Source organism: Adiantum capillus-veneris, chromosome 24 (genome assembly GCF_014529385.1).
Source record: "Adiantum capillus-veneris isolate H3 chromosome 24, ASM1452938v2, whole genome shotgun sequence".
In the NCBI taxonomy this organism is placed as follows: Eukaryota; Viridiplantae; Streptophyta; class Polypodiopsida; order Polypodiales; family Pteridaceae; genus Adiantum; species Adiantum capillus-veneris.
In genome coordinates this window covers 13,219,512-13,227,714 of record NC_140954.1, presented here as the reverse complement: position 1 = coordinate 13,227,714, position 8,203 = coordinate 13,219,512, and positions in this window count along the sequence as shown.

The window sequence follows — 8,203 nt, the reverse complement described above, 5'->3', positions numbered from 1 at the left end:
ACATGTTTTCTTAAGGTAACCAATGACCATGGGGCCTTGATGTACGCTGATGTTCGAGGACGCCAATGCATTTGTATTGAAGAACAGCCAACGAGAGGATCAGAAATAATCATGGTAATTGATGTTGGTGACAGGCTTCACGATAAGGAGAGAAACCACTATCTCATTGTCAAAGACCCAGAAAGTTACAATTGATATGGAGACAACGTAGCAAAAGGGAAGATGGTTATGGAGACTCAAGAAAGACCTCCTAAACTCACTCTTTTCGAAGCTTGCTACATTCACGACAAGAGAGTCGAGAGAATGGAAACATTTCAAGAAAATATTGGGATTTATAAGCACGAGGAAGGAAGAGTCATCTCATACTACCGGTGCATGGAGCCCCATGTGAACGAGTTGAGCATGGATAAAGTCTTCTACTTGTTTTCATATGAATTGATAACCGGTAACTATATTATTTTTGTTGATAAGTACGGATGAGAATACGAGTCAATTCATCCAGACAATGTAGGGAGAGTGATAATGCCATAGCTAAAGGCGCAAGCTACGGTAGGGAAACAAAAGCCCATAGAAATCCCAAGCAAGTCTTAAAATCCCTTCTCAAATATGACACCACAACACAATCAAATAAACAACCATTACCTAACCCTCAAACTTGCAAACATCGCCACTATTATTTCAAGCGTGGCTCGAACAATTTGCAACATCAAATGTTGTTGGGAAACAAGAAAACTAGAACACCTCTATAGCGATGTCACCCAAGAGCATTGAAAGAGCACTACAAGAACACAAAAATATTTGGAAAACCCTTTTGAAACACCACTAATCCAATAAGAGTAGTCCCCTTGGGAATATACTGGTCGTCGCCCACCCAAGAGACTATGTCACATAGGAGCAAAACCCTGTCAAAGCACGGATTTACAACACACACCGGCCAATGCATATGAATACAAGGGCCTCCCCTTTCACAATAAAACATCACAAACCCACAACTTCAACATCAATTCCACAATTCATAGATACATGGCCTCCCAATCTGTCTGCACGCATTTTACCATTAGGCTGCCATAGCCATAACCCTGTAGAGAACTAGTTGTAACCTGAAGAGCACAACTCCAATTGAAGCACTTTAAAGCTTAAGAGAAAGCTTGAAAAATTACTGGCTAGAAAGTTGAAGATGGCCAAAATTGAATCTATACACTGTTACATGAAAAATTGACGCAAACAAAGAGCTGTCCCGACACGACTACACGTAGAGTAGGCAAGGTGAGGGCAAAAACTGCAACAGAAACCATCAAGGAGGCACAACAATCTCAAACCTGCAAAATTATGCATTTTGGCTGAACGTGTTTAAGTTTGTACATGATTTTAAGTTATATATAAGTGCCCCTTCAAAAAACCCACTCACGGGCACTTATAGTAGCCAGACAGCTATCACTAGACTAGTGACTTGCAGTGCATGTACGTGTGCTTGCTAAAGCAAGCTAAAAACCCCACAAAAATAAAGCGTACACACCTTTTTGACATCGAGCATCATGTCCATATGTACAAATTTACAAAAAACGGGGTTCTCAAAATGCGTGCAACATAGTTCGCCAAACCCCCAGTCTGCTAGAGCATTCATGCTCACCAGTAAACTATGCACAAGCTTATGTACAAAGATACCTCATGCAGAAAAACTCATCACGATATACCCTTTCCACGACCAAATGGAAAAATATTATCCATTGCATCCATCGTGCACACATAATGGCATCCTTTAAAGTCATAAGGACAACCATCAATCACCAGTGAGCTCCGTCCATCAACGTTCATGTCATACAAATCAAAAGACCATGGATCAACATTATCACCACCATAATATGTATCTCTCACATTAAGCCAAGACAAAACATCCAAAGTATCCATGTCATCATGGCTATCCCAACTTTCCAAGCTAAAATCCTCTTCAACATCCACACATGCATGTGAGGTTTTCATAAGCTTCTTCACCCTTGACAATGCATGGCACACATTGACTTCCATCTCCTCATCCATCTCAATTTGTGGATCATCAAATCCCCAATCAAGACTACCATCATAATCCACATCACTTAAATCAACCTCTTTCTCACAATAAAAATCATAACTAGCAAGAAACACAGTGCCACCAATAGCATCATCAATATCACAAACATCATTCTCAGCATCCCAAATGGGTCCACATACCCACAACTCATGTGGATGCCACATCAACTCATAAGATAGAGGAGAAAAAACATCACCCATAATTTCAACATGCATGTCATTTGCACCAGAAGCATGAGAACCGATAAGCATGTCATATAAATACATAGAGGTATAAAAGACCTCATCTTCACAAACATTTGTATAGGAAACTAAATCACCCATGTCATTGCTCTCTTTGTCATACATGCACTTGAAGGTATTTTCTTTCACAATATTACTTGCACATAACTCCTCATCAATATCTACATCATCAAGAGAGAGAACCTCATCTTTTACATCTAAGTCAACCTCATCATCATTTCTACAATCATCACTAGTGAGAGAGGAGCTCTTGTGTTAAATGCATGAAGAAGTAGAAGACTGATTGACATCTTCCAACCATCTTTTTTGCTTCAAGAAATCAACAATTATCTTCACACCCAACAATTCACTGCAAGCAACCTCAATGCCCAAACATCCTAGAAGGGTACCAATGAATAAGAACTTCTCTTCCTTTTCATCCAGAATCATATCCTCAAGAACCTCTAGCTCCTGCTTTAGAGAGCAAAACCTCATGTAGTGCATGTCTAACTTTGATATGTTGCTTAGCTTCAACTTACTGATCATATCATTCATCCTCAACAATGCATCACTAAACTTGACCATGGTTGTACTTCTATGTATAAACCAACAAGATTGAAGGTAACTTGAAGCAACTCCTCAGTGGGAGCACCAAAACATTGTTGGAAAACAAGAAAACAGGAACACCTCTATAGCGATGTCACCCAAGAGAATTGAAAGAGCACTACAAGAACACAAAAATCTTTGGAAAACCCCTTTGAAACACCACTAGTCCAACAAGAGTAGTCCCCTGGGGAATTTACTGGTCGTCGCCCACCCAAGAGACTATGTCACAGAGCAAAACCCTGTCAAAACACGGATTTACAGCACACGCCGACCAATGCATATGAAGACAAGGGCCTCCCCTTTCACAATAAAACATCACAAACCCACAACTTCAACATCAGTTCCACAATTCATAGATACATGACCTCCCAATCTGTTTGCACACATTTTGCCACTAGGCTGCCATAGCCATAACCCTGCAGAGAACTAGTTGTAACCTGAAGAGCACAACTCCAATTGAAGCACTTTAAAGCTTGAGAGGAAGCTTGAAAATTTAGTGTCCAGAAAGTTGAAGATGGAAAAAATTTAATCTACACGTCTCTACATGAAAAATTGACGCGAACAGAGAGCTGTCCCCACACGACTACACGTAGAGTAGGCAAGGCGAGGGCAAAAACTGCAACAGAAACCATCAAGGGGCACAACGAGCTCAAACCTGCAAAATTCTGCATTTTTTGCTGAACTTTTTTAAGTTTTTACATGAGTTTAAATTATATACAAGGGTCCTTTCAAAAAACCCACTCACGGGCAATTGCAGTAGCCAGACAGTTGTCACTAGACTAGCGACTTGCAATGCATGTACATGTGCTTGCTAAAGAAAGCTAAAAAACCCACAAAAATAAAGCCCACACACCCTTTTGACATCGTGCGTCATGTCCATATGTAAAAAAATTACAAAAAACGGGGTTCTCAAAATGCGCACAACAACGTGAACATGAAAGGGGGTGGATAGTAGGCCATGTCAGGGCTAAAAGCACCACCAAAACTACCAGTCCATCAGCAATACCATGATGAGAGAAGAACGAGAATGCTAAATTGTATTAGGACTGAAGCACAACATTGAGAACAAGAACGAGAAGAAAGAAGCCAAGCACAAGAACAAACACTTGCTAGACCAATCAGGAACTATGGATTAGGAGCACCCTTAGGGGAGAACATGTACCATATACGAGGCCAAAATGGGCTCATAGAGAAGGATTAGAGGATCCTATGTTTAGAATGATAGATCACAGAAGGATCAAACCTTCTCAAGTACAAAAATGAGCTAACAAGAAATATTCTAGAAATACGGATCCAAGGGATCATGTGGCAGCCTTTGAGCATTTCATCAAAGCCAAGGAAGTACTAGACTTTTCCACACATTTTGCAAGATTTGGGTTAACTCTAGAGGAGGGTGCCTCTACTAGTTTGACTCTATTGAACGTAGAGATTTTAAGTCGATGGAGGAGGTATTTGACGAGTTTATATCAAAGAGGGATAGCTCATAATACAGTCTTGCAAATCCATAAGTTCAAACAGAAAGAGGGAGAATCCATTAGAAAATCAGCCTTAAGGTTAAAACGCTACATAAAAATTTTCCCATTTGAAGAGTTACCAACTCAATCTTGACTCGTGTTGATATTTATCCAAGGACTGAGAAAGGCGGATCTTCAAAAGGATTTGCATATGAAGAAGAGCTCAACTCTAAAGGAGCTGGCCAAGGAGGCTCTATACCTAGTAGAAAATTGTGTTGTCTACAAGAAAGGGGACTACAAAGACCTAGATGATTACTCATCGTCATGGCAAAGTGGAGCTAAGTCTACAAAGTCAGCACAAAAGAGCGAGGTCGCGATAAATGAAGAGAAACTTGTTGAGGAAGTGCTCAAAAGGATGAGCCCATTTGCGAAGCCACAGGCTAAGAAACTCAAGTGGTGTGCCATTGAGCAAAAATGAACAAATCATGCTACAAAATACAACAGAAGTAAGTTTATGCTATGTTTTTTGGCCAAAAATGGATGTTTTTGACATATCTCTCACACCCGGACTCGGATATATGTGATCCAGGAGTCTACCCTGGGGTTTTGGCATCTTCTGAATGTACTGGTCATATCAAAATTTTGAGCGTTGAGCCTGTCAAGAATCTCGACATATCGAGGTTTTGCAGTTTGATTCCTACATTGTAGAGAGTGATGCGGTTTGCATCTTTGGCTATGTATGGAACATTGTGGGGCTATTTGAGAGATAATTCACCTTGTTTTTGTTTATTCAAGTGATGCTTTGGGATGTGAATTTTGGATCTTTAGACATCTAAATGCAATTTTATGCGCATTGTATGACTGTGTGGGACATTCAGAGAGCAGTTTTTTACACGTCTTGTGCAATTTCATGCTATATACGCATTTGTGGAAACATTTTGAGCTTGGTAGAGCTTGTATGTAGTGGGTTGGCAAGTTTACAGGTGTTTTCGGACAGGTATACATCCATAGAGCCACTTGTTCAGGAGTGAGCCAGTTTGCCAGGCTTTTGGCAGCGTATGTAGACCATCCTATGGATTTGGTTACTAAGACATTGAGTATCTATCTTTATGCAATTTTGTGAGATTTTTTTTTTTTTTCCTCAGCTTTTCGAGGAAACTTTGTCAAATTTTTCCTAGATTCTCGCCATGGTTTATGTATATTCACACTTTACTCTCTGATGGTTTAGTGGTGAAGTCTACTCCCACTCTGGAAATTTTTTGGCTTGCAGTTTGCGTTGAGTTTTGGCTCATTTCGCAGAGGAAACTCTATTTGTTTTCCCCTGTCTTCTCTCCATAAAAGTATGCAGTGTTATACCATCTTGAAGAGCGGTCGATGTATTCTCACTTTGACAATGATCAAGTGTTTACTCTCACTTTGACAGGTTTTGTCAGTTTGGACACAGCTTGGTGTTCTTGTACCCACTCTCGCAGGAGTCAGGATTTGCGTATGCTTGTATGACTACAGTACATGCAGTCACAGGTTTCACAGTTTTTTTGCAGGATTTTGCAGGCAATTTCTCTTGTGGGATGCGTTTTGAGCTAGTTTTCTCTCTGCTTGCTATATGGTTATGCGCATTATGCTCGGTTGAGAAATTTGTCCCAGTTTATGCTTGCAGATAGCAGATTATGGAGTTGCTTTTAGGCATATGTGAGCATCAATTTTGATGCATTTGATCATGCTTTTGATGATTGTATAGTGGTCAAGTTACCTTCCACTTTGTTGCCAATTTGGCATGGTTTATGGTTGAGATTGTACTTGAGATTTTGCTCAGCTTATAGGGGAGATTCTATCATAATTTTATAGATTTCTTGCCATACTTTGGCTCTTAGCCATTCACTTATGGTTGTAGATATGTGTGACAGTATAGAGTCCACTACAATGAATTTTGAGAGGCGGCGGTCTCGTTCTTGCCGATACTACTTGCATTGTTTCCATTGCAGTCACACAAGGCACATTAGAGGCCGTTGTTTCAGACGTATGAGGCAGCAACAAAGATGTACGTGTAGTGCAAACATGGCTTTGACACATGTTAGAGAGGCAGTTCCAGTGGCAGTCTATGTCAGTGATGATGATATCATGCTTGCCTCGAGTGTACCTCTTGTAGATTTGTCTATGGATAGCACACTTTCTCCACAGGGTTACTAGATAGCAATGACATTTTCCACGTCACACCATGTCATGAGTAGTTTAGCACATTTTCTAGTGGGAGACTTGGCTATGTGCACTTAGCTGATGGTTTGATGTTCGACATAGATGGTGCATGAGACGTTTGTTTGCCATTGCCCAGTGGTGCACCATACACGCTATGACATGTGTGCTATGATCCTTAGCTGAGATACAGCTTGATCTCAATGAGATAATTAGTAGACTTTGGTTGTCAGATACTGATTAGAGAGCAGTATTTCCAAATTCATTGCAACTCAGTAGTGATTGACAGAGGAGCCCACAACGGCTTGGTATATCCTATGCATGTGTCTAAGGTTCGAGACGGTGTAGTCTTGATTTTGTTGTTGCATGCTTTGAGCGAGAGACAAAACATGTCTCTTTTGCGTGTGAGATCCCCACCATAATCACGAGACAGAGCATTTAGTTGTGCAAAACATGCCAGTAGACTCTGTAGAGACAAGGATAGAGGGGTAGTGCTTTGGTGAGACATAGGCTACAACAGGTGTTGTCAGACTTTGTGCAGGCAGAGGTAGAGCAGATATGGTCCCTAGAGACACAGATAGAGTTGACAAATATGGAGTTTTTTGACATGCTCATGTTAGAGGCTGATGATTTGGTGCCTAGACGCACAATTTTGCCTATGGGTGACAGGGATGTAGGTTTCCCAGTGTTGGTAGTGACACATCCATATGTGATGGGTAGTCCTGATGATGCAGTCCGATTGCAGATAGCGCAAGGTAGGCAAGTACAGCCAGGTTAGTGTAGATTTCATCAACGTTTGGGCATCTCATGTTCAACTTGTTAGTGTCGAGGCCCGACCCAGCAGTTGTAGTGGGAGCATTTGAGGCATGGATTCTCAATCGTGCGATGACTGACACTAGCATGACGCTTTATGGAGCTTTGCATACCATATAGAGTTATTTGCGGGATTTACATACATGCTCTAGCATGTGTATGCACGCTCTAGCATGCGTATGCACGCTCGCCTACCATCAGAGCTGATACAATTGCGTGTAGATTGACAGAGTGAGCCAGTGGGCATAGGTTGAGAGAGTCTATCACCTAGTTTCTTGTACATACTAGTAGTTTAGCTAGTAGGTCTCACTTGTTGATGCATCGCCTCTAAGTGGGAGATTGTTGGGGTAAAGGTGCTACGCCTTTGCCCGGGCTGGACGTTTGGTATCCGACCGCTTGCCCACCATGTGTACATGCCCTTATTTATTATACATATATGAATAAGGAGCACCTCACTCACCGCTTCTTGAGGTTGCTCCACCCACACGGTCTCTTGCTTCTCCCCCTTCCCCACACGCACGCATGCATCGGCGAACACATGCACTCACAACTTCCACATAATTTTTAATATCATCACCCTCTGCTTTAAAAGAAGGTGGTTGCATTTGCTTGAGCAATAACTTCTTCTCTTGAATTTTTGTATAAATAGCATTGTTCTGAGGATTCTCCACTATAGGAGCAATTTGAGATTTCCCTTGAGGGTACGCATATATTAACACCAATGTTCATAATAACTCAAAATGCTAAGATATTTTCTAAACTTAATCCATTCCACTAAAAACTTAATCACATGCCTTATCTAGTCCAGTAAAACTCAATCACGTGACTTAACCTGTCCATGACATATCTCA